Source organism: Lissotriton vulgaris, chromosome 10 (assembly GCF_964263255.1).
Source record: "Lissotriton vulgaris chromosome 10, aLisVul1.2, whole genome shotgun sequence".
Taxonomy (NCBI): Eukaryota; Metazoa; Chordata; class Amphibia; order Caudata; family Salamandridae; genus Lissotriton; species Lissotriton vulgaris.
Window position 1 is genome coordinate 933386100 of NC_141698.1, and position 13482 is coordinate 933399581.

Below are 13482 nucleotides of genomic sequence, written 5' to 3' on the forward strand. Positions count from 1 at the left end.
CTGGTCTCCTGGTACCCAAAAACGCTACAAGGGCTCTTGGAAGCGTTAGTGTGACTGGTGTGTTCAACAGAAGGTTCATCCAACATCAGCAGATGTTTCTGTGATGGTCAATTTTTTGGCCTCGCTTGCTTCTTCTTGTTTGGCATACCGCATGGTGAACAATTTCCGTTCTGCTATCTCTGCGGGCCACCTCCATGTGAATGGTAAACCGGCGGGCGAACATCTTTTGGTTGCTAAATTGCTCAAGGGTATCGGCCTAGCGAATCCTCCGTGTCCCAAGTACGTTTCTCTCTGGGACGTGTCGGTTGTGTTGCGTTTTCTTGAGGCCTGGCCCGTCAATTCTTTGATATCCCATAAACAACTGTCAGCTAAACTCACTATGTTGTTGTGTCTGATTTCCTGGAAACGGGTGTCAGATGTCCGTGCTTTGGATCTGGTCGGGCGCAGTTTTACTCCTGATGGAGTCACGTTTCGCCTCTGTCGGCGTACTAAGACTAATACTATGTCCATTTCCTACCCTGCTCATCCCAACCTTTGTGTGGTTCGCTGTCTCAAGGATTACGAAGTAAGTACTTCTTCTCTTCCTTCTGATATGCAAGGTCAGTTGTTGATTGCTTTGCAGAAGCCCTTTCGCCCCGTTACCCCGGCTACTTTGGCTTGGTGGATACGTTGACTCATGGCAGAAGCTGGCATTGATGTGTCTGTGTTTGGAGCACATTCTGCTAGAGGGGCGATGGCTTCTAAAGCTTTCTCGATGGGTGTCACTTTGTGTGATATTATGAAGACCGCGGATTGGTCTTCTGATTCTGTTTTTAAAACTTTATACTTTAAGCCTATTGATCATGTTGCCTCTGTTGTGGTGGTTCAACTTTAAACAAGCATGATCGGAGCCTCCTGTCCTGAAATAGAATTCAAAATTTGCAAACATACGTGACAAAAATTTTCAATTCTATTAAGGACAAGGAGGCGAGGATTATCCCACCCATTAGTATGTACATGATTGTTTCTGTACTCATATTCAATAATGCATTGTGCTGTAAGGATGCAATTGCCTTGTTTTTCTACCCACCCTTCTTCTTTATGATCAGATTTGCACCGAATGTGTATTACAGCTTTATGTTTCTTTTCAGGATCTGATCCCAAGTGACGAGTCTTCGTTCCGGCCTGGATTTTCCTGCCTACTCCTCTGAAGATTGTACTTCCTGTCTGCTTCTGTTGTTGATGCTATGGACTTTCCTTGGCCTTCCTGGTTTGGAGATGGTGTTTTCCTTAATTGACTTTCCATGATGTTTCCAGTTTCTTGATCAATATTTTCCCACCAAAGAAAGAGGAAGTGGTATTGTCTACATGGCCTTATATATGGCACACTCTATGGTTGTTACCCAAGTGTTTATGGGTATTGTGTTTTTTACTTGTTTTTATGGCTGCTGGGCATTTCTATTAAAGAAATGAGATTAGCATAATCCTCGCCTCCTTGTCCTTAATAGAATTGAAAATTCTTGTCACGTATGTTTGCAAATTTTGAATTCTTTCTAACAAGGACCATCAGTGAGTGTTTTAAAGAACTCTTATAAAAACTTGAATGTTGCGCATTTGGAGCACTTAAGGAGATTTGAATGTTGCACATTTGGAGTACTTATTTTTAAGGAAGCCTAGAACTAAGTTGGCAACAAATAACCAACAAGGGCTATTGTTTACCAACCTAATTAGAAAGCACATTCTGGACATTTTAACATAAGTGGTAAGAACAATTACCACTAATCAAAGGTAATTTTAAGAATAGGAAAAAAAAGCTGAGAAAAGTTTATTTGCAATCAAAATTGTTAAAGGTATTCATTGTTCTATGATTTTTCGTTTACTTCAACAAGACAAGAGACTTAAATCTACAAGTAGTAGAGACTATTATAGCCATAAGGAAACGGCTGATTGTTTTTTAGGTAAACAAATAGAGACTTCAATGTTACTTGAGAAATAATATGTGATAGGTTGTTTACGCAAATAATTACATTATTGTATGATTATCTCATTAGTAGATAATACGTGGATGCAGTCCATTAGAAACAACAACCAGTCTCTAATCGTGTGAAGACACTGAATCGAAATTGTCAAAAGGGTCCAACACATCAAGCATCCTGAAAGTATCTTTCGCTTGTCTTTTGATTCCCATTTCCCTTTCGCCTTGGGTGCTTTCTAGATTTCAGTGAATTTACTATTCTGCAATTTGGGAAGCCTCTTGGGGGACTGGGTTTCGCTCATCGCAAGGCAGAGCAAGGAGACCAGGTGGGTGATTGCTTGACAGAAGATGAAGCCTAAAAAATATAAAAGCTCCTCCTTGCGACGAGCGAACATGGATCTACCTAATGACACTACCGAGCTCGCAGACATAATCAGGAATCTTCAAGTAGAATTGCAACAGATTAAATATGAGAATCATTTACTTCGAGAAGAGTTACTCAAGAGTACAGCTGAGTTTACTCAGTGGAGAAATCCTAAAACCCCTGATAAACTCCCCATTCTGCCCCCCTCAAGTTTGGTACCTAAACATTTTCTTCATCAGATTACTATTATAGTCACTATTTAACAAAGACATGTATTATCTGTTTTAGTAGATTCAGGAGCTACCAGGAACTTTTTTTTTATATAAATGTGGCCAAAAGTCTAGGTATATCATATATAGCCAAAGATGAACCAGAACCCGTAAGAGCAGTGGACGGTTCAGCTTTATCGTCAGATCTAATTCGATTTCACTCAGTACCATTGACCATAGTAAGTGAAAATGGTCACACAGAACAAGTCACTTTGATCTTATTGACACTCCAGCCTTTGGAATAATCTTAGGAATTCCTTGGTTGGAAAAACACAATCCAAGAATAGATTGGGTATTAAGGACTGTCAGTTTGGATTCTATCTTTTGTAGGACTTATTGTTACCAGGAAGCCAGAGATCCAATTTTTCGCCTGCATTGTGCCATTACGCAAAATTCTCAGAGTAGCTTACCAAATGGACATAAGGATTTTGTTGATGTTTTCGATCCAGTACAGGCCACCCAACTTCCTCCTTACAGAGTATACGATTGCAGTATTGACTTAATACCTGGAGTTCCCTTGCCCTGCAGTCGTATTTATGCTCTTACCGAGCCTGAAACTCAATACTTAAAGGAATATCTTAACAAATTACTCGACAAAGGCTTTATTCGACACTCCACATACCCTGTTTCTTCTCCACTTTTCTTCGAGGTGAAGGAATCTGGAAATCTGTGGGCATGTATAGATTATCATGCAGTAAATAAAGCTACCATTAAAAACTGTTATCCTTTACCGTTGATCCCTGTCCTTTTAGATCAAGTGAAAGGTTCTACCATCTATACAAAATTGGACCTTCGTGGTGCATATCATTTAATACCCAAGCAAGAGGGTGGCGAAAGGAAAACAGCTTTTCGCACTAAATTCGGTTTGAATGATTATACTGTAATTCCGTTTGGGGTCAAGGTCAAAGGTGTGCGGAGGGTCTGTTGTGTTGCTGTCTGTTGGGGCTGTCTGGGTGTTGAAGCTGTCATGAATGTCTGCTATCTAACAGTGGAAGAAGGTGGCAAGGGAGTTGCACAGGGCTTGCGACTGCGAAAAGTCGTTGGTGCTGGAGCTGGCCTCTGCCTGTTTGTGGATTGACTGGCTGGTTTGTGAGTGACAGGGGCTGGGGTGGCTCCAGGAGACTGGATGAGGCAGCACTAGGCTGAATAAAACCATCTGCATGTAGAGTGGTGGGGAGTAGTAGCACCTTGGTCTGAATAGCGGTGTGCCTGCCTTCCACAATGCTGGCTCCATCTCCTGAGGGATCTGATGGCCCTGGCCCACACTCACTAAGGAGGAAGATGTGCACTGGCAGAGTACACCCAGAACTCGTTTGGACTTGGTCCAGGACCCCTCACACAGGAAGAACAAATCATTTTGGAGTATGAAAGTAGAACTGAGATCCCTGTAAAATTTGATTAGGAAACTTCGTGTATCAAAAAGGAATCCCTGCCAAAGAAGAACAGCCAAGAAGACTGAGGAAAAGTGCTGCCATTGCTGAGTGTCTGGGAGCTGACCTGCAGTTACTGTAATTGCTGAGGAAGAGGACTAAGGGACTGTGTGCTGTGTCCCCCCTTTGAAGCCTGCCTACCTCCAAGGGCCTGAGAAGAGCTGGCTTCCTGTTGGGAACTCAGGGATGCAAAAGTTCTCAAGAAAACATCCTGCAACCTACTGTGCACGTGTCTCTGCTTACAGCCTGTGCCTTTGTGAGGACTGCTTGCCAATGTGATAATTAATTTGGTGTGCTATCGGCACACAGCAGGACTCCGTGTGAAGTCTGCTGTGCCTCCTGAATCACTGACCCTGCGCTCAAGAATGCATGTCCCTAAGCACAGCTTGGGCCTTTGTGAAAACTGATTTGTCTCCACATGACCACAATTGCCAACTCTGCACCACGGCGTGTGTGTGCCAGTACCTCAAGAGGAAGCAGTAATTCTCTGTGTGCCAGCTTTCACTGCCACCGTCCGGAGTGCAAGCTGCTGTCGTAATCTCCTGGGAGAACCTCCATGTCATTGCTTGGCAACGGGAAGTGTCAACAAAGGCAGCATTGTTGCGAAGGGAGCTGCACAGCGGGACGTCACCACCGACCGAAGATTGGGAAGCCGCGCCGGGATTGGCACCAGCATGAAGCGTCACCTAGCAACGGGGAGGCTCATCAGCAAGGAGCCTCTTTTTTAGACTTCCAAGCTATACGAAGCCCCCCGCTGATTGAAGAATCGCCAGCCACGCAGAAGATGGTATCAACCCACCAGGTAACGCTCGCTGCTGTCCAGAGTGCAGCATCCATTTCAGACTGGGACTGTTTGTAGGTCTGCGAGGAGCGGATGGCTCGGCGTTTAAAGGGCAGAGTGTGCAATCCTTTGCGGGGAAGGCTGGCTACAAGTTAGTAAAAAGGTGTTTCTCTCTGCCCAGAGTCAGAAGGGCATAGCACTAAGCAGGACTTAAAGAAAACGTCCTTGCGGTGATTAAGATGCTGCATGGGCTGCTAGGAGAACGATGCCAGATGATATTTAAAGAGCCACGAGGGCATTGTGCAAAGACAGCGTCCTTTCGGTGACTGCCGCATGACCGCGCGTTGGCTAGGGGTGAAGTCCTCACTCTGAATTAGAGCAGATAAGTGTAGCACATTCCTTGCCACGGCGGGGGCAAAACAGTTTTCTTGACTGTTTTAGAAGGGAGGGAGGCCTTTTAGATTTGGCATGGCAACATTGTACTCTCTACCACATAGTTTCTAAAGGAAGGGCAGATAGTTGTTAAACAATATTGTAATATGAGGTACATTGCTTGAAGTAAACATTATACATTGCCTAATTGGACCAGGTCATTATTGTTTGCATGACTTTACGAGTGGAGAGTGACCTGGGTCCTTCTCTTCCCTCTATGCTCCTCATTGTGTACACAAGCCTCAGCCAACCATTAATCCCATTTCTAACATTGGCGCATACCACAATGCAACCACATACTGCATTTTTGTTTTTTGGTTCTATTTTAGAGTAACCCTTAAAGAAAGCATCATGTGTCAAGGGGAATGCAAAAAGTGAAAGGCAGAATTGGAATTTCGTATTGAGGATCTGTATTCTTACAAAAAAGATGAGCTCAAACAATTTTGCAAGGACTTTGCATGTCCCATAAAAAGAAGCTCTAGAAAGGATGAGCTGCAAGAAGCCTTGATCTGGAGGGCGGCCAAAGAGGCAGAAGAGGCAGATGAGGACAATGGTGGGGAAGATACAAGAAGGAATGGTTTTTTATCACATGAGCTACCAGTGAGGGGATTGGCCTCTGGGGCTGGCAGCCACCATTCCAGTTGGGGATTCTCCCCAGTGGAGTTACAGGAGAACCAAAGGATCAGGGACCTGAGATGGAAGTCATGAGGCTCAAAGAGAAAGCAGAGGAGAGCAAGAAGATTTATGCTTTGGAATAATTGAAATTGACCTTGGCCCTTGAGTTAAGAATGAGAGAGCTTGATTTGGAGCTTGAGAGGCTTGAGGCCTTGAATGTCTTAGCCAAGGGGAAGGAAATGTGTGTATTTCCGGAAGTGAGCTTTGCTGAGTTGGAAGTAGAGTCCAGCTCAGATGGTGGCTGCAGGTTTGTGTTTTCTACTGCTAAGGGAGAGGTACACACACCGAGAGATGTGGCACCTGACTTGAGGGAGGGGGTTGACATACACCAGGGGGTGGAGGTTTATGAGGTAGACCCAGCAGTGTGCCGTGTCCCTGAAGTAGATTGGGGAACTGACACAGGGGATCATATATCATATTCCTAGTGGTGGGAAGGACACTCCACTTATTCTAGATGAGAGGTGCAAGGAGGGAGGTTCCTCCATGGTAGAAACCTTGGTGTGTGAGTGTGAAGACCGCTCAGAAGAGTGTGGGTAAGGTGAGAGAGACAGTCAGACACTGTCTTGCCAATCTCAGGAGAGTGGTGTGGGGTACTTGTGTGAGGCACTGGAGGTTGAGGCAAAGGGTAGCTTGGTTAACAACTGTGAGGGGCTGTGTGATTCATTCATTGGAGATCATATTTTAAGTCCCTGTTTTTCAGAGCTATCCCAACACTGGCGGTTGCGTGAGTTCTCTGATTCCAGGGAGCTTGCATTGGAGGCAGACCTCTTGGTGGATTCCAGAGAGTCTGAAGAGGCATTGGGGAGTGATTCCAAAAGTAGTGGCCTGTGTATTTTTCGTTCCTATGTGGTGGAAGAGGTTCAGTGTAGCCCAGCTAGGTTCCAGTGTAGTGGGAGGGGTGTAGGGGCTCACGTCTTGTCTCAGTGGAGAAGGAGTGATTCTGGTACTGTGTGTCTCAAGGTACCCAAAACCCGTTCTCAGGGCCTTGAGGGTTCCTTAAGGGAACTCCCGGTGTGGGACCTACGCTGTACAAGTAGAATATTTGAGGAGGATCTCCTAGTGTCAGGAGAACCAGGAGTGTCCGTACCGGAGCTCCAGTGGTTCTGGTGTCTGGCGGTACAGCTCCAGTTGGGAGGGTGCAGAAGTCCAGATTGAGGGGTGAGAGGGGGGATATCTTCCCCAGTGGGAGAACCAGTGGGTCATGGGCCAGCCAGAAGGGCGGAACCTCAGAGGAGTGACCATGGTGACACCATTGCTGGCCTGGGGGATTACCGTACACTGTCAGATGGACATGGGTCGTGAGATCTGCACCAAGCAGACTGTCACAAAACACATGAGACATGTGTTACCCTCAGAGGGATACTGTGTTAGTCCCCAGGAGTCCTGGTGTGCCAGGCAAGTGCTCAGCTGCAGGGTTCATTCCCAAGGTTGGGAGGCCAGGTTCAGGTTCTGCCTGACCTGGAGGGAAGGACGTCTGTAATCAGTGTCCTGACCGGTTTAACTTCCAGGGGTACCACTCCAATGGGGAGGATGCAGCTGTCTGGAAGGGGGTACAGAGGGAGAGAGTCCTCGCCTCTGTCCCCGGTGCAACCCGAGGGTTTAGATCCCAGGTTGGTAGACCAGTTGCTGGAAAAAGGGCTTGAACTGGTGGGCGAGTTGTGTTCTGAGGGTGACTCTCCTGGGAGGAGAGGGCAGGACCCTAGAAGGAGAGGTAGGGGGAGGAGAGCCTCCCCGTGACCTCTGGTCAGTCTGAGGGTACAGACCCTGGGCTGGCGATGCCATACCTGACTTGGCAGGAGGGTGAGTGGAGAAAAGGTGCCAGGCACCTGGGGCCACTGCCCCTTACTTTCTGACACCACAGAGGACAGAGGGGCCGGAAAGGCATGGGCTTGGCTCTCATCGCTGACAGTTTCCATTGGCCACTGTGGCTGGTTGTCCTGGTGGACTGAGTTGCCCCTGGAAGGGGGGCAGGAGTCACACCCTGTGGGTGGACTGGGTCACACCTCTGTGTTGGCCAATTGTGTACTGTCTGCCAGTGTGAACCCATCTGTGAGCAAAGTAAGTCTAGGCGCTGAACAGATGGGCTCCCCAGGTGAGGTGAAGGGTCCCCCACTGGCAGGCCTAGTGGTCACTGAGAGTATAGATAGAGGGATCCAACTGGGTTCAGGAAGGCATAGAACAGGAATTGGACCCAGCTGTTCAGGCCAATTTCCGTGTTCTATCGCCCCAAGGAGGGAATCCCATTGAGGTATCATTTGGTCTTCTCTGGCTTTTGGCTGGAAGGGAGTTGTGTTGGAAATGGCCCTTTTTGCAGGGTTATCCCAAAACGTTTTCCTTCTTCCTCCTTAATTTTTCCTGACCTGTGGTTGTTGGCTATATGACTCTGGGCACATTTCCACTGCTGACCAGTGCTAAAGTGCATACGCTCTCCCTGTAAATTGTTATTGTGATTGGTTATCCAAGATTGGCATATTTGTGGCATATTTGTTTTAACAGTAGGTCCCTAGTAAAGTGCACTGAGAGTGCCAGGGATGGTGATTCAAATTCTATTAGTGGGCTTGCAACACTGATTGTGCCACCGACAGGAGTAGCTCTAAAATGGTGTCACCACAGTGTCTGTGGGCAGTTGCTAACTGCCATGATGTCCTGGCCAGTGTACACACTTGCCGGGCCTGACCCTTCCCTTTTCTTACACATTGGACACCCCCATGTTAGGCCCAAGGTACCCCCCTGGGCAAGATGCAGTGTATGTGAAAGGTAGGAAATATTCTAGTGTGGGTAACATGCCCTAATTGTGAAATTCTTCCAATTTCGTTTTTCACTATTAAAGGGCAACCTTGCCCATAGGATAAATCAGGGAATGCTGTGTAACATGATTACCTGCATATATTCCCATAGTGGCAAGATAGACATATGGAATCTGGTATCCCTGAATTCAGAAATTAATAACTCATCTCTTAGTGAAGATGATTTTTTAATTCTTAGTTTGGAAATAGCACTTTTAGAAAATGGCTATTTTCTTGTTCAGCCTTTCTGTGTGCCTCTGCCTGTTTGTGGATTGACTGTCTGGTTTGTGAGTGACAGGGGCAAGGGTGACTCCAGGAGACTGGGTGAGCCAGGACTAGGCTGAATAGACCCATCTGCATGTAGAGTGGTGAGGAGGAGTAGCACCTGGGTCTGAATAGGACTGTGCCTGACTTCCACAATGCTGGCTCCAGCTTCTGCTGTGCGTCTGATGGCCCTGGCCCACACTCACAGATGAAGAAGATGTGCAATGTCAGAGTGTACCCAGAAATGGTTTGGACTGGGTCCAGGACCCCTCACACAGGAAGAACAAAGACTTTTGGGGTATGAAAGTAGAGCTGAGACCCCTGTAAAATTCGATTAGGAAACTTCACGATCAAGAAGGAATCCCTGCCAAAGAAGAATAGCCAGGAAGACTGAGGAAAAGTGCAGCCATTGCTGAGTGTCTGGGAGCTGACCTGCAGTTGCTGTAATTGCTGAGGAAGAGGACTAAGGGACTGTCTACTGTGTGCGGTGTCCCCCTTACTTGAAGAGGAGCTGGGCTGCGTGCTTTGCCCCCCTCTGAAGACTGCCTATCCCCAAGGGCCTGAGAAGAGCTTGCCTCCTGTTGGGAACTCAGGGATACAAAAGTTCTCAAGAAAACATCCCGCAAGCTGTTGTGTGCGTGTCTCTGCTGACAGCCTGTGCCTTTGGGAAGACTGCCTGCCCATGAGATTATTAATTTGGTGTGCTATCAGCACACAGCAGGACTTCATGTGAGGTCTGCCGTGCCTCCTGAATCACTGACTCGGCGCTCAAGAGTGTGTGTCCATATGCACAGCTTGGGCCTTCGTGAAAGCTGCTTCGTCTCCACGTGACCGCCAGTGCCGACTCTGCAGTACCTCAAGAGGAAGTGGTAGTTCTCTGTGTGCCAGCTTCCACCGCCACCGCCACCAGCCCGAGTGCGAGCTAACATCGTAATCTCCTGGGAGAACCTCTGTGTCATTGCCTGGCAACCGGGAAGTGTCAACAAACGCAGCCCTGCTGCGAAGGGAGCCGCCCAACAGGACGTCACCACCAAGCGAAGAAGGGAAGCTGCACCAGGAAAGGCGCCAGCACAAAGCTTCACCTAGCAATGGAAAGGCTCGTCAGCAAGGAGCTGCGTTGGGACCTCCAAGCTTGATGAAGCCCCTCCTCTGATTGAAGAATCACCAGCAACGCAGGAGTAGGAAACAACCCCCCAGGGAATGCTCGGGCTGCTGTCCTGAGTGCAGCATGCATTTCAGCCTGGGGCCTGTTGTAGGTTTGCGAGAAGCGAGCGGCTTGGCGTTTGAAGGGCAGAGTGTGCAATCCTTCGCGAGGAAGGCTGGCTACGAGTTAATAAAAAGGTATTTTTTTCCACCCTGAGTCAGAAGGACATAGCGCCCCGCAGGACTTAAAGACAATGTCCTTGCGTTGATTAAGGTGCAGCAGGGGCTGTTAAGGGAACAATGCCAGATGTATTTAAAGAGCCACAAGGGCATTTTGAAATGTGTCCTCTCTGTGACAGGTGCGCGACTGGCCTTTGGCTAGTGGTGATGTCCTGACTCAGATAAGTGTAGCATAATCCATGCTATGGCGGGGGCATTTGGTTGTTAAGGGCCCCACGTGCTTTCAGTTACTCCCTGCGTCATGGAGCGACAATGTAAAGGTGTTCCTCATTTGCATTTGCTGAGATAACTTTCCCAACACTAGCAACCAGGGTTCACTGCCATATTGAGCCCACAAGTGTTTTTATCTTTGCAAAAACTTTTTCTTCAAAAAACATTGCTATAGTACCTTTTATTAACAAATCAAAATTGGTAGAGAATCTATTTTGTATGTGGGATTTATGCTGTTTTGACTCTGCCTAATCCAGATGAAGTGATTTATATTTTTATAAATTGCTTGTGTGGTGTCCTTTTGTGGTGTTGCATTATGTTACTGTGAGTGTTAGTGTAAATTCTTTACACATTGCCTTGGGGATAAGCCTGTCTGCTCGTGCCAAGCTACCAAGGGGGTGAGCAGGGGATACCTACAGTGTATTTCCCCCTTGCCCTGACTGGAGTTGTGAATTTTGCCTGGCTTTGGCGCAAGCTTTAGCCAACCAGAAATCCCATTTCTAACAATATGTACATTTATATATATATATATATATATATATATATATATATATATATATATATATATATATATATATATATATATATATATATATATATATATATATATATATATATATATATATATATGTATATATATATATATATATATATATATATATATATATATATTACCTACTGGCGGTCGCCAGTAGGTAGTTATAGTTAGGATAATTTTCAATGTTAAATCTCAACATTCTATTTTGAATAACTTTGGCGCCGGTTGACGAATCTGCCTGAAATTTTCAGGAAAATGGTCTCATGGCGGTCCGGTCCTTCCCTGAAAGTTTGGGGGGGATTCGTCAAGCGGGGGCCGAGATAAAAGGGGGGTCCCAAAACGCGTTTTCCCCATGTTAATTTCCATAGGGCGGTCGATTTCACTTTTAGCCCGAACGGCTGAATGGATTTCCACCAAACTTGGCAAAATTGTAGGGACTGGTAGCCCGATGTGCCTTTGCTATGTCTCAAGATATGTGCTCCAGTGGATTTTGAGTAATTAAGGTTCAAAAAAATATATATATCTATAGCAGCGCTCCGGTAAGCGCACCGGTACGCGCACCGGGCGCGTCACGCGACTTGCGCGGAGAAAGCTGATTGGCTCTGGGGTGTCTGTAAACATTCTAAACAGTCCGGAGCGGCCGCCATCTTGTGTCTCGGTAGGATCGAGACACAAGAGGTGGCCAAAACAAAGGGGGAAATGACCATAAGGGGGCAGAGTAGACCCCCCTTGACCCCCTAGGTTTGATGTGGGGGCCATAAAAGGGCCCCACGGGGCAAAAAAAAAATAAAAAAAAATTTTTATTTTCGCGGGGTGAGCGCCCGGTACGCGCACCGGTAAGCGTACCGGGGAGTGTACCATGGGGAAAAAGAATGACAGTTTTAAAAGTAGCTGATTAGAAAAAAAAATGTTTAGTTGTTTTTTTATATATACACATACATATATATAAATGCATATGCACATATATATATGCATATATGTCTATATGTGTGCGTGTAGAGAGAGGTAGAGAGGTAGAGGTGTAGAGGTAGAGAGGAAGAGAGGTAGAGAGTAGAGAGTGAGTAATAGAGAGTAGAGAGTGAGTAGTAGAGAGTAGTAGAGAGCAGTAGAGAGAGTAGCAGAGTGAGTAGTAGAGAGTAGTAGAGTGAATAGTAGAGTGAGTAGTAGAGAGTAGTAGAGAGTGAGTAGTAGAGACTGAGTAGTAGAGAGTAGTAGAGAGTAAGTAGTAGAGTGAGTAGTAGAGAGCAGTAGAGAGTGAGTAGTAGAGAGTGGGAGAGAGTAAGTAGTAGAGAGTAGTGGAGAATATTCCAAAGTTTGGCACAGCACCACTTTCACAATGAGTCCAATCAAATCATATCACTTAGAGTACTTATTGAAGCGCTGAATCTTGGTGTATATTCAAATGCTTTTATTTTCCTTAAGTTTATGTACCACAGCCAGCCGAAACGTTTCGTTCTGTACAACAGAACTTCTTCAGGGCGTTCTTATTTCCTTCAAGTTATGTCGGTATCCCGTTGTCATATAACTAGATATTTCTTCCAAATGTTAGACGAGACATAAGTATATTCTTATTAAAAGTGACTAGGTATCAATTTTACCCACACAATTCGGGCAGACTTGAGTAATTTATAGCATCCTCAAAGTCAGTCTTTCAAAAATTCCAAAGTATAGGACATGATAATCCAAATCCAAATGTTTCTCAAGAAAAGTCATTTACAATCGTTCGGAATATCGGTGTTTGGGCAGATATGATCCAGGGACCCCCAGTATGCAAGGGGAATTAGTCCCCCCTCTGCAAAGGCGCCAGTGGCCTGCATTGCAGAGAGGTGTAACAAGGGTGTGGCCTCATTACACTTCTCTGCAATGCAGCTCCCTCGCGCATACTGGAGGCTCCTGGTGGACTAGTTGACCCCAGGGACCCCCAGTATGCAAGGGGAATTAGTTCCCCCTCTGCAAACGCGGCAGTGGGCTGCGTTGCAGAGAGGTGTAACAAGGGGCATAGTCTCATTACACCTCTGCAATGCAGCCCCTGGCGCATACTGGAGGTTCCAGGTGGGCTAATAGGCCCCCAGGGGCCCCCAGTATGCAAGGGGAATTAGTTTCCCCTCTTCAAACATGCACGGGGGCTGCGTTGCAGAGAGGTGTAAAAAGGGTTGTGGCTTCATTACACCTCTCTGCAATGCAGTCCCCTGGCGCATACTGGAGATTCCTGGTGGGCTTTCAGGTCTTATATAGTTAGGAATTAGCATTAAAAAAACCTTTGAAATTCACTGAAAAAACCACAGGTTTCACACCAGTTATAGTTAGGAATTAGCATTTAAAAAACCTTTGAAATTCACTGAAAAAACCATAGGTTTCACACCAGTTATAGTTAGGAATTAGCATTTAAAAAACCT